Below are 19,716 nucleotides of genomic sequence, written 5' to 3'. Positions count from 1 at the left end.
ATTCAGAGCAGTTTTATTCATAATAGTGGAAAACTGGAGCAACCTAGTCATCCATCTATAGGAGGATGGATAAACAAATTGTGATATACAATGGAATACTACTCAGTATTATAAACAAAAAAGTACTGATAAACACAACAATATGAGTACATTTCAGAAATAATAATTTTGAGAACAAGAAGTCAATAAAACAGAGTATTTCCTATGTGGTTCCACTTATATGAAGTTCAAGAATAGACAAAACTATAGTCATAAAAGTCAGAAAAGTGGTTAGCTCTGGGAAGTAAACTGATTGGGAAGAGGCATGAGGAAATTTTCTTGGGTGGTGGAACTGTTCTTTATCTTGACTTCGGTCATGGTTGCACTGGTGTATGACTTTGTCAAAATTTACCAAGCAATACGTGTATTAATTTGAGCATTTTTCTCCCTATTTACACCTTAAATAAAGTATGACTAAAACATAAATAAACAATTACACAGGAGATGGGAGTCACGTACAATTTCATTGCTTGTATTCCACGTTGTACACCTTAGAAACTAATCACACACAAATAAGACAGGAACAATTCCATGCATAAAATATTGAGAACATGAGAAGTTCTCAGCGACTGAAGTATACAACATCCAAATTTGACCTCAAAATAAGCTGGACTGACAAGTTTGCTCAGAAATAGCAGAGGATCAATGGCTGAAGGAAAGCTGTAGCCAAACAAAAACTTCAACAACAACAAAAAATCCTCAAAGTCTGTTGAAATCATTCCAAGCATCCTGAACTGCTGTAAACGCCATACTTTGGCAAAATTGGTCATTCGTCAGTTTCACCATTTAGACTTTCAGCAGGTTGGCCAATTAGTGAGTTGAGTTTTTGCCCAGCAAGCAGCCAGCCTGCTTCCTTGTCTGCAAGCAGGTCCTGGGTCAGCCAGCGCTCCCCCAGCCCAGGGTGTACATGGCACAGCAGGTCAAAGGGTGAGCAGCACGTGGGGTTTGCCCTTCCTGTGAAGCCCAACTGTGGACCCCCAGACTTGGACTTACTGGATCCCACGTGAAGAAACCCTGCTCTTGTGTGTGGACTCCTACCTGTAAGAAGCCGAGGAGGGATACAGGCTGGGGGGGAGAATAAATTGTTGCCAATATCACTTTGTAATATTTTGCAAGAAAAAAAAATTGAAAAGCTCATAGATTGTAATCCAAGCCAAAGGGTTGATAAAAATGAGGTTCTTTCTTAATTTACAAATTGCCTAAAAGATGGGAATCATACAATTTTATGCATGTAGTTCAACTTAGAAATGAATCACACACAAATAAGAGAAAATGAGAACAGTCACAGGCATAAAATATTGAGAACGTGAGAAGTTCTCAGTGACCTCGAAAGACCTCATAACCTCAGAAGATGCAAAATACTGCCCTATGCCCACAGGAGAGACTTAGTTTGTCATCTTTTTTTGGATAATTCTACAGTTGATCATCTCAGGGTTTAATGCTGCTGTTTGATGCATCTACTAACATTTCCCCTAAGTGGTTTGTTTACTTATGTGTTTCATAATTTGTTATTGAGAATTGTTTTTCTCCAAAGAATTCTTGCTTGGTATTCAATGAGCCCCAGGCAACTTTGTGTAACAGTTTCAAGCTTGGAGAGCCCCAGATCACTCAGGGAATTTAAAGCGGCACGGCTGCTTTCCGCTTAGTTCTGCACTGAAAAAGAAAGTGAAATATAAATTTCATGTTAGATGCTGCCGTTCCTCTGCTTTATTCAATTACCAGAATATTCTGAATTGAGTGATGTAACACTAAGTGTTATTTGCATTTACTTTTTCTACCATTTTTAAATTGAAGTATAATTAATTTACAATGTTGTGTTAGCTTCAGGTGTTCAGCAAAATGATTCAGTTATATATGCATACATATAATCTTTTTCAGATTCTTTTCCATTATAGGTTATTACAAGCCATTGCATATAGTTCCCTGTGCTGTACAGTAGGTCCTTGTTTGTCTATTTTATACATAGCAGTGTGTATCTGTTAATCCCAAACTCCTAATTTATCTCACCCCACCCCCAACCCTCCTAGCCCCTCTGGTAACCATAAGTTTGTTTTCCATGTCTGTGAGTCTATTTCTGTTTTGTAAATAAGTTCATTTATATCCTTTTTTAGATTCCATGTATAAGAGATGTCATATGATATTTGTCTTTCTCTGACTTCACTTTGTATAATAATCTCTGGGTCCATCTATATTGCTGCAAATGACATCATTTCATTTTTTTTAATGGCTGAGTAATATTCCATTGTGTATATGCACCACATCTTCTTTATCCATTCAGCTGTCAGTGGACACTTAGGTTGCTTCCATGTCTTGGCTATTGTAAATCGTGCTGCAGTGAACATTGGGGTCATGGGTCTTTTCAAATTAGAGCGCACACACACAGACACCCCTTACGCTGATGGACCTCAGTTCACACAGGTCTGGTGAGAGCTTCAGAATGAGCAGTTTTTCTCCGCTGGTGAGACGAGGCCTCAGGAAGAAGTGTCCGCCTCACGCCTGCGGCTGAGGTTTTTGTGCGGAGAGCGGCTGACCGTGCCGCGCTGTGGATTCACTGCTGGCACAGAGGTACGAGGAGGTCTGGTTGGTGCTGGCCGACTGCAGGGTCAGGGGGAAATGTTCAGTCTTGTTTCGGGAGACACTGTACCCTTCCGTGACGTCCCCTTCGCCAGTGCTGCCGACGCCATTTGAATAATGGATCAGCCTTGGCCCCTGTCCCGGATCTTGCCGATACCAGAACATTCCCAGATGGTTCATATGCTGAGAACATTCCAGGACCATCTTGTTTCCTGCTCGTATAATATGGTATCTTGGCTTCTGGGTGACTGCTGCATCCACGGGACCTGTTGAAGAGGCAGACACACAGTAAAGATGAGGCTCAATGAGTAACCTGGATCTGCAAAGGAAAGGGAAAGCCTTGGAGCTGGGACTCTGCAAACCCACAGCAGAGGTTTCAGCCGAGTTCCGAACTCACCTGCCACCAGCAGACAAAGAATCACACAAAAGAGGTTGGGGCTCATGGCAGGGTGAGGGCGAGAAGAGGGTCGTCCCCGCTAAATGCTCTGATCCACAGGCCTGAGAGAGGGAGCTGGGGGGCTCTTCTTCACCTCTTCCCAGGTGGGTCTGCCTGGGACGTCACTCCTCCTACCCCTGCAGATTCTCCCGGGCCCGGGAGGATCCCCTGTGACTTGGCTCAGGTGAGGTCAGCGTCTCCTCTCCTACACGTTGCTTAGCTTGCCTGCAGGGGAGATGGAGCGGGGCTGCGATGCACTGACTTTCGGGTGCACTCCACCCCCTGGGTTTCCCTATTCCTCTGACACAGTTGCTCCTTGTCTGCACCTGCCCCCGACATCAAAGCTGCTTCGCCCAAATCCTTCAACTGTGGATCTCATTACAGTTTAGAGGGACCTCCCACTTCTTCCATAGCTGTAGGTAGTTTGGCAATAACGGAAAACTTCTTCAACAGCTGTCGAGTAGTGGATCCACGCCTAAGTTTTTCTTAACCCTTTTCCTCCCAGGCTGCTCTCCCAGACTCTGCCCAGAGCCCCTTAGATCTCGGTGGCGTCATAGTGCCATCTTGTGGCCAATACCTGAAGTTTCATCACTGTTTCTTCTGCAGTGGCCCAAGGGGTGCTGGGAAGTGTCTGCATGATCACCTTTTGTACTCAACTTCCTTCAACCCTAATCCCAACACCAGTTCTAACCCAAACTATTCCTTTGATTTATCATGCTTAATAGGCCACCCTCATTCTGCTTAACCACTATCACATTATCTGGCAGTTATAGGCCAACTGAGTTCTTCCCCCTTAAAATTATCTTCTGAAAGGGAGAGGGATAGAATGGGAGAAATTAAAGGAACTAATGTTTAGTTAAACTAATGTTTACTTTAAACTAATGTTTAAAGTAGGAAGAAAAACACAGACGTTGAAGTGTAAGGAGGTTCTTTTACCTTCATTACAAAAGATAAACAAAAATGCCGAAGAAAATAAAAGACAATCAGTGTTAACTCCAAAATATAGATTAGCAAAGGACTGGGAAGATAATGAAATTACCTTCGAGATGGGGTCAAATGTGTACGAATAAAAAGTAAAATTGGAATGTAAGAAAAATAAGAACATCTTACAAGGCATTAAGCAATCACGGAGGAAACAGTATCTGATGGGGAAATAAGGATGGATGGAATTAAGACCAGCAAGGGACAGTCTCCACTAAATGAAAAGTTGTACAATGTGCCTCTGCTGATTTGAGCAGCAGGGAGGGAAGAGATGATTCTGGAAGAAGCAGAGGAGTTAGGAGATGTGAAAACATCGGTACAAAATAGTATTATAAGGAAGCTGAATCTGCCACATTCATGTGGCAAAAATGGGGAAAAAATGGGAAAAAAAATTGAAGATGAAGTCTAGAAAGGGAGTCCTTGGAATGGGATTCCAAGAGCAGGGAATTCCCATGTGTGCCCTGGCTTTCCTCACTCCCCAGAGGCACAGGGCAACAGAGCAAGGGGAGCTTTGCTGATGCCACAATTAAAGACCAGCAAAATTCCCTCCCATGGATGCTCAGTCCCTGGGGAAAGACATTTGGTGTCCTGAGCCACTACAATTTCTGATAAGTGGATTTGGGGCAACTGTCACTCCCCTTACCTGCTATGCAAGGCTCAGGGAGCCTCTACCATGGCCATGACATTCAATCCCAGTCTCGGAGCTGGGTTATCTCTTAGGACTCCCAGAAGACATGATCCATAATCATATACACTCTGACCTTAGATTTCATACATTCAAACTGCAGCTTCGCGCACAGATGGATGGAAGATGTTATTTACAATATAGGTGTTTATACTTATAACGAATATCTCTAACAATATATAATATAGCAAATACATAAAAAGGAATAGGGGCATTAGAAAATAAGGTAAAGATTTCAGGGAAATTATTTCAAATTGAAAGGCTAGGGCATGAAATAAAACAGTCTCTCGAGAACAGATTTACTCAGGGAATCGAGATGAAACTGGAGAGGTTGTAAAAGTATGCTCTAGTGTAACTGTCAGGACAGGAGTAGTGAAAACATGAAAACAAAATAAAGTGGGCTGCTGAAATGAGGCAGAGGAAATGAAGTCTTGTTGTTTTCAACGTTGTGTTTGTCAATTAACTGGCACAAAAGTAGTAAGGATTTTACTTAAAACAGGAAGAGAAGTCTTGATGCTGTGTTGTGGAAAACTTCCAGTGTGACAGGGACAGAAGAGGCTTTAGAAGAAAGAATATGCCCCAGGAGGTAGTTGAAAACTTTCCAGATGCCAACCACAAGCGCAGAGGAGATTCTGCTCACTGCACAGACAGGCAGCCAAAGCCATGCATTTGGGCAGCCCCCTGAAGGTCCCATGGAAGACTGTTATGTCCGGGACTTTGGGTCCTTGCCTTGGAGCACTGAGCTGGCCCTGGGACTCCTAGAACACAGGAGCCATAATGATTTCTATCCACCAACATTTACAGCCGCAGTATTTCGGGAGTTAACCTGTGGTCTCTTTCTATCCAAAGAACAGCTGATGTCCAAATCAACCTCTTTTTTTCTTGGTGAATGGAAAGCAAAAAAACAGCCTATTTAAGGTCTCTAGGAACCGCAAGGAGAGAGAAGGATGAGGTGAAAAAGAAGGAAGCGACTGTGTGACACTGTTTGATTAAGCTGCTGGCACAGAGATACACGGCCGAGTCCCCGGGCTCCGCTGGCTGGGTCTTCAGATGGGAGTACGAGCCCTCAGGTCTCTCAGCAGAGAACCGATCATTATGCATCCCCGATGCCTCTGGTGCATCCTTGTTTTGAAAGTAAATCAAAAGCTCTGAGCCCTGCCCCAGTGTCTGTTAGTCCAATAAAGGGAAACATGACCAGAAATTGGGTCACACCTGAGAACTACAGCCTGGCCCATCCCTGTGACCCTGTGCCTGGGGGACTGGGACACTCCAGCTCCTGTGTGACCTGTGGGGACTGACGTTGGGGACAGTAAGGAAGAACATACTTGTAATCATCACACACACACAGAGAAGACGGAGGCCCGCTTGCGAGTAGGAAGGAGGCGTAATCCGCAGTAACAAGGGGAAAGTTCATAGTCCGGACCTGGAAAAGCTCAAACAGAGACACCCCGACCGTGTTCACAATTCTCCTGGGAAACGGGTGTGCCCAGAATTGCCTGACCACCCAGCGGGACCTTGAACGGGAACATGGGCAGGAGTTAATCACCACAGAAGGAGCGGTCTGCGTCCAGTGCAGAGGAAATAGCTTCTGACGTCTCTGAGATGGCAAGGGACATGACCCAGATGAGGGGCGAGCAGCGTGGCTGGAGTAGAGAGGGCTGGAAATCTGAGGTCAGGGAGGTGGGAGAGACCTGCCCCACCAGGGAAAGGCAGGAAAGAGCAGAGAGCACGTAAGGGCCAGTCTGGGCGAGAACCTTCCAGAGAAACAGAAATGAGGTGCCTGGGGAGAGACAAGAGGATCTGGATGTGTGTGATTTACCAACAACGTTCCCTCCTGGAGGTCTCAGACTCAGGCTGAGGGCCAGGGGTCAGAGCTGGGGAAGCATGTTTCTGCTCACAGGGCAGCTGCAGAGGAAAGACAGAGAGTGATGGTGGACACACGTCTGCAAGGCCATGCAGTCAGGTCTGGGCTGGCCGAGACCACACACTGAGGGTCGCAATGCAGGCACCTGGCACCGGGGCTCCAGGTGCTAGGAGCCTGCAAGAGGCTCTGCTGAGTCCCGGGGTGCAGGGCCTCCCCTGCCTTTTTGTGCAGAGAGGAGTTGGCCGTGCAGAGCCGTGGAGTAACTGCTGGCGCAGAGGTACACAGATGTCTGGGAGGGGGTGGCAGACGCCAGCGTGAGAGGGAAGTCCTCGAGGTTTGATCTGGAGACGCTGTACCCGTCGGGGACGTCTCCTTTGTTGGTGGTGCCAGTGGCAGACGAGTAATGGATCAGCCTCAGCCCGTGTCCCAGGTCCTGTCGGTACCAGTACATATAGTAGTGGTCCAGATCCTGGGCACCTTTCAGGGTCACGCTCTGTCCTGTTCTCAGGACCTGGAATTTGGGGTCCTGAGTGACACCAGCATTGCCTGGACCTGTGGAGAAGGAGAAGCTGATGCTGCAGACACAGGGGACACGCTTGGTGCCGGGACCCCGAAAGGGACCCTGCCCGAGACTCACCTGCCTGCAGAAGACCGAAGGCCACACAGCACAGGAGGCTGGTGCCCATGGCGGGGGGCGCACGCAGAGGGGTCTTCTGTGTGTTGATGAGAGGGGAGCGGGGCTCTCCAGAGAGTCATTCTGAGGTGTCACTGTCCCTGCCAGGCCCCAGAGCCAACCCGTCACAGGGGACCACGCCCCTTCCCCCCGAGGCTGAAATCAAACATGAACCTCCGGCGAACAGCTCAGAACAGGAAGGTCGCGGCCTCTGAATGGATGCCTGTCTTACATGTTTTGTTAACTTTTCTGTAAAACACTTTGCAACTTTATGTGTATTTTATCCCAGAGATAATTCTTCATTAGTACGTGTATTGGTTTCATTTATCTAATCTAGTTTTGAATTTCGGGGAAAATCCTTATGGCTTCCTGCTGCCCTTTATGACTCATGCATCCCAAATACTCTTCAAGTGTCTGTTTCTACTTTGTTTCATTGATCAGGGTCCTGGCCCTGTCCTTCCACCTACAATGATTCTTCTGGTATCTGGTTTCCCAACCTCGGGCTCATCAACATTTGAGGAATCGTTTGGCTCTATTTCTTGTCAATTCACCGACAGGGGCAGCTGGCAAATGCAGCTGCAGCTCCTTGATGTTCACCTGGGCACGTGCTTCCTGTGTCCGGAGGGGGACGTCTAGCAGCGGCAGAACCGCATCACGCCTGTGACCGACCTTCCTCTGTGGCACCGCGGATGACATGTTAGCACAAAGGAATACAGACGCGGGAGGGACGGGGTGAGAGGCGGCAGACTCCAGGGTAAATGAAAGATGCTCTGTTTTTACCTGAGACATCCATTCCATGGGGAATATACCTCCTGGTGTAGCATGGCTGCCATTAATTGAGTCACAAATATCACAGAGCCCCAAACTGTATCTCGTTGCTCGTAACCCCACACTTAGAAGGACCCCGTACTTGCTGCAATGTTCTGCTGCCGTGATATTCATTCTAAATAAGTTTTGAATCACGGGTCCTGCAAATTACGTAGCTGGTCCTGAGTACATGATTTTGGACCTGTGGGTACTTCCTGATGTGCTGGTTTCCCTTGAGCATGACCACATGTCTGGGGTCTTGGTGACTCGGCATTCCTGGGGTCTGGGAGAGAAAGACACAGAAACTAAAGTCAGAAGCAAAGAAGGATCCTGATGTAACCACAACAGGAAGCCTTGATTTGGGACCTGGCAAGCCCCGGAGTGGTTCCACATCTGTGCTCAGACTTCCCTAGTCCAGGAGACAGAAGGACACACAGCACGGGAGACCGGTGCACAGGCAAGGCCAGAACAGAAAGGGGGACTTTCCAGCTCGAGGCCTGTGTCTTGGATACTGGGGATAAAAGCCAAGGGAACCCTCCTCCTGACATGAAACGATCTCTCACCGAAATTGCTACTGCTGTTGTCTGCACAGCCCAGCACACAGTGTGTGAACATGAAGCCTTGCTCTGTGTGTGTCTCATGGGATCTCAAAATAATTTCCTGGGAGATGATGACTTCTTATCAAAATATCATTATAAAATGATTTCTGGGAAGGGGTGCATGAGAAAAGAAATTTCTGAAAGTGAATAAATAAATTTTATGAAAACAGCCTGTACCACCCGGCAAGACCTTTTGATGGTCACTTTATCAAACTTTCCATCCCCAGCGAGGATTGTCCCTGGAGTGGATATTGTGTATCACATGATTTCAAGCACTTTTTTTAACCATAACACTTTCCAGGAGCACCTAAGTGTCTTAAATATTTAGCTCTGTGCTAAAGAGGAATCGTTTCAATGGTTAGAGACCTTAAATTTTCACTAAAAAGATGCCTGAACAAAACGAATCTATAGCAACAGAAATCATTTGTTTGGTTTTCAGGGATGGACAGGGACATGGGAAAGGGGTATGAAGGAACTTTCTGGGAGATGGAAATGTTTCTATCTCTTAATAGGGTAGATATTACATGGGTATATACGTATATATTGAGCAAAACCATTGACCTGTCAATTATAAAGTGTGTAATGATTATTGTATATACATTTGATCCTTGAACAACACAGGTTTGAACTGTGTGGGTCCACTTTTTAATAAATACATACTACAGTACTGCAGAATCTGTAGTTAGTTGAATCTGCAGATGCAGAACCGCGGATACGGACATTCAAGTGTGAGGTTATATGTGAATTTTTGACTGTGGGCTTGGGGGTGGCTCAGAGCCCCTAGCCTCTGCTAAACTCCACATTGTTCAAGGCTTAACTATAATTCATCCGTCAATAAAGTTGATTTTAAAATGCCTGATGAGGGATGTATATTACATGCTCTGGTTAATTTCATGTAATGAATCATCAGGCATAAATATTCACCTTTCTGTGACCTCTGAAGTCCTCAACTATAGGCAAAATATGTCCATCTCTAACTTTGCCCCTGGGAAACGGTGGAAGAGGCCGTCAGAGATTAGCAAAGGGAGTCAAGAAATGCAGAGTCCTGTTATGTGCCAGGTACTTCATGCTTACTAAATTTTTATGCAACCCTGGAAGATGGTGTGATGGCTAATGTAATGTGTCAACTTTGGCTGGGCCACAAGTATTTAGTTAAACACTATTCTGCGTGTTCCTGTTAGGGTGTTTTTGGAAGAGATTAACATGTGAATAGGCAGACTTTAATATTAGATTAGATTAACATTTTAGCTAGTAAAGCAGATGACCTTCCATAATGTAGGTGGGCCACATCCAATCAGTCGAAGACATGAACAGAACAGAAAGCCTAATCTTCCCAGGTAAGAGAGAATTGTCCAGCTGATGGCCTTCGCTGGAACATCAGCTCCTTCTGCCTAACAGCCTTTGAACTTAAACCTCAGCTCTCCCTGGATCTCTAGTACCACCAGCCCAGCTGCAGATTTTAGACTTACCAGCCTTAAAAAAAAAAGTGAGCCAACTCCCTTAAATTATATATATATATTTGTTCTATGGGGGGGACTGTTCTATAGGGCAGGGACCACAGGTGTTGAGGACAGACCTGAGTCTGATTCCGTGCTCTTACAATTATGAAATATGAGATCTGGGCAAGACACTTCTCCTCAGATATACAAACAGGTAAAATAATACCTATTATGCATGCTCTTTGGGAGCATTCATACATATCAAAGAAATAATATCTGGGAAAGGCTGATTGCTTTACCAGGGCCTGGCACTGGCTGGCTGGCAGTCAACGCCCTCGCGGCCACTTCCTGAGCCGGGGCAGGAATGTTTTTGGACCAGAGGCAGCCGATCATGCAGGGCTGCGTCTTGGCTGCTGGCACAGAGATATGGGACCGCCTCCGTCAGCTCCAAGGAGCTCAAGTCGGGCTCAGAGCTGGAGTCACTGAACTATTGACCTGAGAATCTATCTAGGATGTTTCCTTTCCCTCTCTCTTCCCCTCTGTAATACTCAGCTGGGAACTGATGGCCCTGGCCCAGGGCCTGTTGGTACCAGGACACAGAGAGGTGTCCAGAGACAGGGGAACATCTCAGTGTCTCTTGCTGTTGTCTTGATTTGATCACATATTTTGGGGTCTAGGTGACTCCAGAATCCACCTGGCCTGTTGTGGGGAGACAGAAGGAAGCTGAGGGCAGAGCGCTGGGAAGCCCCCTGCTGCAGCCCTCATCAGCTTGTATCTCGGGATGGCAAAGGCATATCAGAAGCTTCCACACTGTGCCCAGGACTCACCTGCTCCCAGGAGACAAAGAGCCACACAGCAGAGGAGGCTGGAGCCCATGGCAGCGTCAGGAACCAAACAACTCCTAGCTCGGGGCGGGTCTCCTGGGGTGAGTGGTCTAAAGAGCTGAACCTCCTGTTTCCCTGGTGGGGGATTTGCCCATGATGTCACTGCCCTGATGTCTCTGCAGGCTGCCTCCTGGTCCACTGCACCCCTTGGCAGGACCCAGGCCGGCTACTCTATGCCATTCCCTGTCCTGCACAGCCCCTCGGCAAAGGGTGGGTGTGAGGTGAGTACCATCGCCACGTCCCCATATGCCCACGACACACTTGTTCTCCTCTGCCTGCCCCTGCCTGACAACAATCACCCAGCCCTCCCCAGCCATCCCAACCCCTTCACCCTCCACTTCCTTTGCAGGCTCCAGGAGACGCCTGCTTGGTGCGTCCTGAGGCTCAAGACGCATCTCCACCTCCCTGAGCAGTGAGAAGTCTGTGCTGGCTCCTCCTGTCCTGGGGCCACTCAGTGAACTCAACCAGGCCCCCTGATGCAGGCATGTAGGCAAGGTTCCCTTAAGCTGCCCTCTCCTGGGTGACTGTCAACCCCATCAACGGCGCCATGAGTACCGTGGGCCCACAGTGCCTCCGAGTGACCAACTGTCCACGGTACCATGGATTTACAGCTTCTGTCTAAATCAAGAATAGAAATTCCCCACAACCCCACCTGCAAACCACTACACACACACACACACACACACACACACACACACACACACACAAACAGACACACACACACAAGTACACACAAGCACACACACACACAAACACACACACAAACACACACACGCGCATGCACGCACACACACACACCCCTGTTCTACTGCCTTCCCAGCCTGGCTGAATTAGGGTTGATCTTCAAATCCACTCTTAGCCTGTGGAGGTAAAAGACTGTATGATCCATTTCCATTAAGAAGCAGATACTTGCTGCACCATTGCAATGAGGGTAGTATGCCAAGACGGAATAATACGGGCATAAAAGTAAACACTCTGACGAGTTCAAGTGAAGCCAGGCTGGAAACGTGTATTCCATAGCTCCTTCTGACGAATCGGATCCATAGTTTCCAGATTTTATATTTAACTTAAGTATTACCAAATTCTAGGTAGTGCATTTTATAAAGAGGTTTTATGTAAATTATCCCACTTATTTCTGAACTCACAAAATCCTGAAATAAACAACCATGTCAGCAGAAGACCTAACTGGACATTTCTCCAAAGAAGACATACGGATGGCCAAAAGGCACATGAAATATGCTCAACATCACAAATTATCAGAGAAATGCAAATCAAAACTATAATGAGGTAACACCTCACATCAGTCAGAATAACTATCATCAAAAAGTCTACAAATAATAAATGCTGGACAGGGTGTGGAGAAAATGGAACCCTCCTACACTGTTGGTGGGAATGTAAATTGGTACAGCCACTATGAGAATATTATGGAGGTTTCTTAAAATCTAAAAATAGAGTTAACTTATAATCCTGCAATCCCACTCCTGGGCATAAATCCTGACAAAACTATAATTTGAAAAGATACATGCACCCCAATGTTCATAAGGCACTTTTTACACTAGCCAAGATATGGAAGCAACCTAAATGTCCATGGGCAGATGAATGGATAAATATCTGGTATATATACACAATGGAATATTACTCAGCCATAAAAAAGAATGAAATAATGCCATTTTCAGCAACATGGCTGGACCTAGAGATTACCATAGTAATGAAGTAAGCCAGACAGAGAAAGACAAATATCATATGATATTGCTTATATGTCGAATCTACAGAAAAAAGATACAAATAAACTCTTTTACAAAACAGAAATAGACCCACAGACATAGGAAAAAAACTTGTGGTTACCAAAGGGGAAAGGTGGGGTGGGATGAATTAGGAGTTTGGGATTAACATGTACATACTACTATAAATAAAATGGATAAACAACAAGGACCTACTGAATAGCACAGGTAACAATAATCAATATTTTGTAATGACCTGTAAGGGAAATTAATCTGAAAAAGTATATATACATATATGTGTGTGTGTGTGCATGTGTGTGTGATGTGAATCACTGAGCTGTACACCTGAAACTAACACAACAATGTAAATCAACTCTACAGACAAATGCAAAGAAGAAATTGAAAACATCCCAACTCCAAATTCTGAAATTGTTATAGTTCGGAGAGATTAGGGAAATTGCAAGAGAGGGGCAGTTTGGATTCAAACCCACGTTTAACTATAAAACCTATATATATATATATATATATATATTTTTTTTTTTTTTTTTTTTTTTTTTTTTAATTCTACGTTACCGTTCCATTAACACTTTACACTATACTCACTGGGAACTATATCAACAAGTGTACTTTGATTTGAAGAGGGCTGAATATGGAATATTATGATCAGACTTAACACTGACATAAACATACCCAGAAAAGAAAATGTTAAAATGTTCACACAAATTTGAAGCCTGGGCTTGGGTCCAGTTGTTCATACACTAGGATAAATGCCTGAGTAGTGCTGGGAAAAAAGTATTCCACGCAGCTATATATATAAGTGGGCATTACTTCATTCATTTCACAGGTGTCAAATGGTATCAATTATATATTGGTAAAAATAAAGTTCATTCAGTTTTAAGTAAAAATAAAAGACACATTTTTCATTTTCACCAAGGATTTTATTGAACAATGTATTCATTCACCAAATGAACTTTTTGGCCAACCCCAGTATATACACACTTAGCTTTTCCTATGAAAGGAAAGGGAGCAAGGTAGTTTTTATAGATGAAATCGTGTCTCCCTGAAATTCATATGTTGAAGTCCTAAGCCCCACTGTGACTGTATCTGGATTTAGGGCTTTGAGGGAGGTAGTTAAGGGTAAATAACATGATAAGGGTGGGACTCTAATAAAACATGACCGGTGCCCTTAGAAGAAGAGGAGGTGACACAAGAGAGCTCTTTCTCTGTGAAGCACAGGGAGGCCACGTGAAGACGCAGGGAGAAGGCAGCTGTCTACAAACCGGAAACAGAGTTCTCACCAGAAACCAACCCTAGCACCTTGATCTTGGACTTCAGGCCTCCAGAACTGTGAGAAAATAAATGTCTGTTGTTTAAGCCACACAGTCTGTGGTATTTTATTATGGCAGCCCGAGCAAACTAATCAATAGTCTAGAGCCGTGAATGTCAGGATAAAAAGCAAAGAGGCAGGCATGTCAGAGCCAGTGCTTGAAAGATGAGCAGCACGTGGTCCTGCTTCAGGAGGAGAGAGGGCCCTCTAGGCCATGGGAAGGGCAAGAGCAGATGCAGAGGACTGGAAAGGCGTCAGCGTTTCAGGGAATTTTACAGGAATATTTGGTCACAGAGTGTCACGCCTCCTGATACTCTGGAGCAGATAGAATCTGGGTGGTGAAGCGTTAAAAAGCGATTCCAGGGAAGCAGAATTGATGTGGGGAGCCCTTGCCTGTTTATAATCAGGGGAGGCCTGCCCTCATCTCTGGGTGGGAGGCACCTGCCTTTGCCCCGAGGAGGCGGGACTGGGGGGAGAGGTCAAGAAGGAACAGGTCAGAGTCATGTCCAGGCTTCTCACACCATCATCACATCATCTGTGTGGTGATGGCCTCGCCTGGACCAGCCCCCAGGTGATGCTGGTTGTTATAAGGCCTGGCTTAGTATTTTCTGGTGATTGAAGACCTTGGGAGGGAGGAAGAAAGAGATCATGTTACAAATAACACAGTTTTTACTGATTTTGTAGCTCTAGCTCTGTTCTCAAGCATCTTAGCCATATTTTCTGTCCTAGACTTTCCCCAAATCTCCATTTCTTCTCCCTAAATTATATAAAGCAAACTCCTGATTCTATTAGAGTCACACATTTATCCAGTAATTTTGCTCCCCCAATGCACTCTCTCTCCCTCAAAAAGAGCCCGCCAGCTATTAAGTTACAAACTCTTCCTCTCCCTGGTAGCACAGAGTGCCAGGCCCGGAAGGTCATGTTGGAGGGAACCTGCTGATGTAGCCCCATCCTCTCAACATATCTTCTTGACCTCTCTGGTCCCTCCTCTGAGTGGCACAAGAGCCCGTGGCTGCTTTCCAGTGCCCTCAGTCATTTTCCTTTCCCACTGCAATCTCTGGGCTCTCATGCATCTGTCAGCTCTGAGGTTGCCCCCCACTGGGGCAGGGAGGTTTGCACAGAACGCGGGTGACTCAGCAGGGCTGTGTTAAGCTGCGGGCACACAGGTGCAGGGCCGAGTCGCTCAGCTCCAAGGAGCTCACGTTCAGCTCTGAGCGAGCATCACGGAACTGCTGTGCTGAGAATCGACCCGGGAAGTTTCCTTTTGCTCTCTGCATATTTTCATAAAACTCAAAGAGGAACTGGGGGCCCTGACCCAGGGCCTGTTGGTACTGAGACACCCTGCGGTGCCCAGACATAGGGGAACACCTCAGTATCACTTGGTGTCCTCTTGCTTTAATCAGGTATCTTGGTGTTTGGGTGACTCCAGAATCCACTGCACCTGTGAAGGAAGGCGACCGGGGCTGGAGAAAGAACGCAGGAGAGAGCCCGATGGACCCCAGTGGATTCAGGCGCAGTCAGGCTTAGAACAGAGATGCCACGCCTGTACCAAGGATGGACCTGCTGCCAGGAGACACAGAGCCACGCAGCAGAGGAGGCTGGAGCCCATGGCAGGAAGGGGCAGAGCTGGGCAGGCGTCACCTTGCTCAGAGCTCTGGTTCTCTGAGAGCTGAAGTTCTGGGCGTCCTTTCTCTGCTTGGAGGTTAGGCAGTGACGTCACTGCTCTGATGTCATTGCCTCTGCTGGTTCCCATGAGCCTGGCCTCCCTTTCCAGGTCAGCTGATTCAGGAACGCTGCTTTGTCCTGCAAAGTCTCTTATGTGACATGTGGGGCTGGACTGAGCTGGCCTCAGCGAGGCTGGGTGTAGGCCACGTGCCCATCCCCACAGCTCCTTTGCTTTTCCTTTGAGGCAGGTGTTTCTCTACCTGTCCCTGCCCCCTCCCAGCTCTACACCCTTCACTTTCCCTTGTGACCTCAGAGACTCCCTCATCACTGCATAGGTGAAGTTCATGGCTCCCAGCTGGGACAGCACACCTGCAAATTAGTGTCTATGCTATTAAGCCTTCCAGAGGATAAAGGCACCAAACAAAGCTGTTTCTTAACCCTCCTGGTCCCAGGCACCTAGCTCTGTCAGCTTGCTCTGCCCCAGAAACTTTTGGAGTTTGGCAATTCCACAGTGCCCCCATGCGGTCTGTGGGTGGTAACCAAGACATTGTCTTTGCCGTGATGTAATAATTATGGGATGTGTTTAAATTAGAAACTATTTCACTGTTTGCCTATTGCACTGTGTTTTTGTTTGTTTGTTTTTTGTGGGGTTTTTTGCTTTGTTTTTCCTAAAGGGACACACACACACACAGGCCCTAGCTGATTTGTGATTTTGTATTTTAAGAGAAAAAAGAAATGTGGCCATGGCGGAAATGTTTTGACTTTGAGAAGATTTTGATGAGGGAAATGGTACAAACCTGGTCTAGGTTAGGTGAGATGCTAAAGTTAATTTTCCTTAGATAACCGAGGACAGCTCGCTCAAAGCAGACCACTTAGGTCTCTTTGCAAGGTCCCCACTAATCAGCTTACCCCAGAATGAAGAAAATAATACTCCCTGTTTCTGTACTGCTGGAGAATTTCTTTATCTTCTATGTCTCTCTTTTAGAAATCCTCTTTTTGCCTCTGTTCATTGATAATAATATAATGCCCATTTGCCCATACATGAATAAATATGTGTGTAGATAAATTATATTTCTCTAGGTTTTTCTTTGATGCCCATGTGGGAAATAAAATATTCTAACCTTCTGCAATTAGTATGCTAGAAAGGAAAGGTCATTCTGGATTAATGTAGGATAACAAAATAAACAGAAGGATTTGGGAAAACAGAATCTGAGAAGGACTCAATTCCAGAGCCAGTATCTCCCATTTGCTACTTCTGACTTTTAGTTTACTTCCAATCCAGGTTTCTTTACATATTTACATTTGACTTACCTGTTCTTCAGTTTTACATAGTGCATTATATAGAGTGAATATAGATAGTCTAATGGAATCTATTTCTTTACTTCAAAGTCCAAAGGCAACAAGCCCATCACATACCACTGAGAAGAGATGACTGATCCAGCTGCATGTGACACTGATGGGCAATGCATCAATGTCATCAACGACTAGTTGCTGTGCCAACGAGCCAGGAGTTACCAGTACCTCTTATAAGATCCACCCAGTGGAGGAAAATTTCACCCTGAGCGATGCTCCATGGATATAACCAGATAAAATTATCTCAAGCCCAGATGGAAATGTCCTATAACTAAATATTTTTTCTGAATTTTGCGCATACATAACTCAAAACCTTTCACAATAGCAGCTGATGTGTCTTATGGAGTTTCTAATGGTAGAGAAGGAGAAGTTTCTACACAAAATCATAGAAGTATAAACAATCACTATAAATCACACTAAGGAAAGTGTGTTTCTCAGTTTTAAGGAACACTTGGCATTTTTTGGCTTCAGTTAGATAAAACTGCCGGATTGCCAATCAGTTCTTAACTACTGATATTTGAAAAAAAACAGAACATCTAAGATTGCTTAAGAGATGCCTGAGACCCCGTGATAAACAGCCATTACATCTCAGACAAGAGGAGCCCAGCCGATATTACAACAACGCATGAAATATGAGGGCACTGACTTCTGGATCCTGCTAAAATTGTGAACTAGCATCATCTCCTGGCTCCTTCTCCAGGGAAACCTGATGAGGCAAGAAGCAAATATGAACACTAGAGACTCACCAAAACCAAGAGAATATTCTGGAAAGATTGAATCTATTTGGGGCTGGAATATGAGTAAGATGAGGGGTGAGCCCAGGAAAGCAGTGATAAAACAAGATGGTAAAAATAATTTAAGCTCTGCTCTTACCCGACCTCTTCTTTGCTCTGAGACAATCTTACCTGCATTTTTACTGCAGAAATCAATAGCAGGATAAGTGATACCATTAAAGGACTGAAAACAAAAAAGATAACCAACTGGACAGTATATATCCTCAGAAAGTGAATTATTGAACCCGATGAACCAAGAATTTATAACAAGCAGGACAAGTATACTACGTGAAGATCTGCAATATAAACAAGAATATAGAAGATGTCTACCACATAAGAAAATTTAAGGTCAACTTATCGAAGATCTTACCAGCAGCCCACCTAGTATATTTTACATCAGCATTTCGAAGTGCTGTATTATGGAGAAGAATGTTCATGTTCTCTAATTCTCTAAAAGAAGCCAATGTTTCATGTAAACACTATGTTTTCTTTCCAGTAGGAACTAATATATATTACCCTTTTCTTAAAATAATGACTCCTATCATCAGGGGATTTTTTTTCCCCCGTTTTTATAAAAACAAGATTTCAGTTAATACATTTATAACCCAGATAAGATCTGTGAAGCTCTCTCTTCTTTGAAAACTAGGTGAAATTTCCCAGAGGTTACAAATTCCAAAAGCTATGGAAATTCAAAGCCCTTCCAGAGATCTCTGACCATGCCCATGGACATTTGTATTCTCCTGGTCTTCTCTAACCCTGTCTCATTACCTGTCCATAAAGCTAAGACCTTTTTGATTTCCTCAACAAAATTATGTACATCAAGATCCCGTGAGTTTAGTAGAGTCTAATGAAGATTTGGGTGGTTCTGTAAAGGAATCGTATGATGCAGAACACAGATTTTCACCATTTGCCTCTCATCCTTACCCATTACACTCCCTTCCAAGACTTCCCAGAATCTCAAATTATTCTACCTGTATTATATTGAACAGTGTCCTTGGAGTTTACCCTCCACGTTTAGCACTTATATTAAAATATTCTCATCAACAATACTTTCCTCCCTAAGAAATAGGGTATAATCTCTTTAAGACACTAAAATTTAACTTTTCTGCATTCAAAATTATGGTTAACGAATTCTTTTTTTGAATGGAACTCATCTCTATTCAAAGATTGTCTGTTTCTAAATTTTAATTTAAGCTGTTCTTTCGTTTTATTATTGTGATAAAATATATATAACATAAAACTTACCATTTTAAGTCTATAGTTTAGTGGCATTCACATTGTGCTACCATCACCACTTTCCATCTCCAGAACATTTTCATCTTCCCAAAATGAAACTCTGTATCTGTTAAATACTAACTCCTCATTCCCTCCCTCACCCCAGACCCTGGAAACCTCTATTCTGTTTTCTGTCTGTATGAATTTAACTACTCCAGGTACCTCATATAAATGGATACAAACACAATTTGGCCTTTTACGTCCAGCTTATTTCACGTAGCATAATGTCTTCAAGGTTGATTCATGTTGTAACATGAATCAGAAAGTCACTGCTTTTTAAGGCTGAATAGTATTCCATTGTATGTATATATCACATTTGCTTTATCCATTTATCTCTTGGTTGGACAGGTTGTTTTCACCTTTTGGCTACTGCAAACAAATCTTCTACGAACACAGGTGTGCTAATATTTGTCTGAATTCCTGCTTTAACTCCTTTGGGTATATATCCAGAAGTGGAATTTCTGGATCATATGGTCATTCTATGTTCAGTTTTTTGAGGAATTGCCACACTGTTTTCCATAGTGAGGAGTGTTTAGTGTTTCCACTAAACACGAGTGTTTAGTGTTTCCACTAAACACGAGTGTTTAGTGTTCCACTAGTGTTTCCACATACTGTTTTCCA

General features: G+C 44.6%; 2 gene segments (V, D, J or C); both read right to left on the bottom strand.

Annotated features, from left to right (window-relative positions):
* Positions 1-6,020, bottom strand: LOC309632617 (T cell receptor beta variable 6-5-like). The segment is given in 2 exons: positions 3,011-6,020; positions 1-2,879 (listed from the first exon to the last, which is right to left on the bottom strand).
* On the bottom strand, positions 3,217-7,927 carry LOC309632614 (T cell receptor beta variable 6-9-like). The segment is given in 3 exons: positions 7,217-7,927; positions 6,535-7,131; positions 3,217-3,274 (listed from the first exon to the last, which is right to left on the bottom strand).
* Between the last annotated feature and the right edge of the window lie 11,789 nt (positions 7,928-19,716).

Source organism: Balaenoptera borealis (assembly GCF_965194805.1).
Source record: "Balaenoptera borealis genome assembly, chromosome: 7".
Classification (NCBI taxonomy): Eukaryota; Metazoa; Chordata; class Mammalia; order Artiodactyla; family Balaenopteridae; genus Balaenoptera; species Balaenoptera borealis.
The sequence above is the reverse complement of the archived record's forward strand: the minus strand, read 5'-3'. Positions and strand labels throughout refer to the sequence as shown.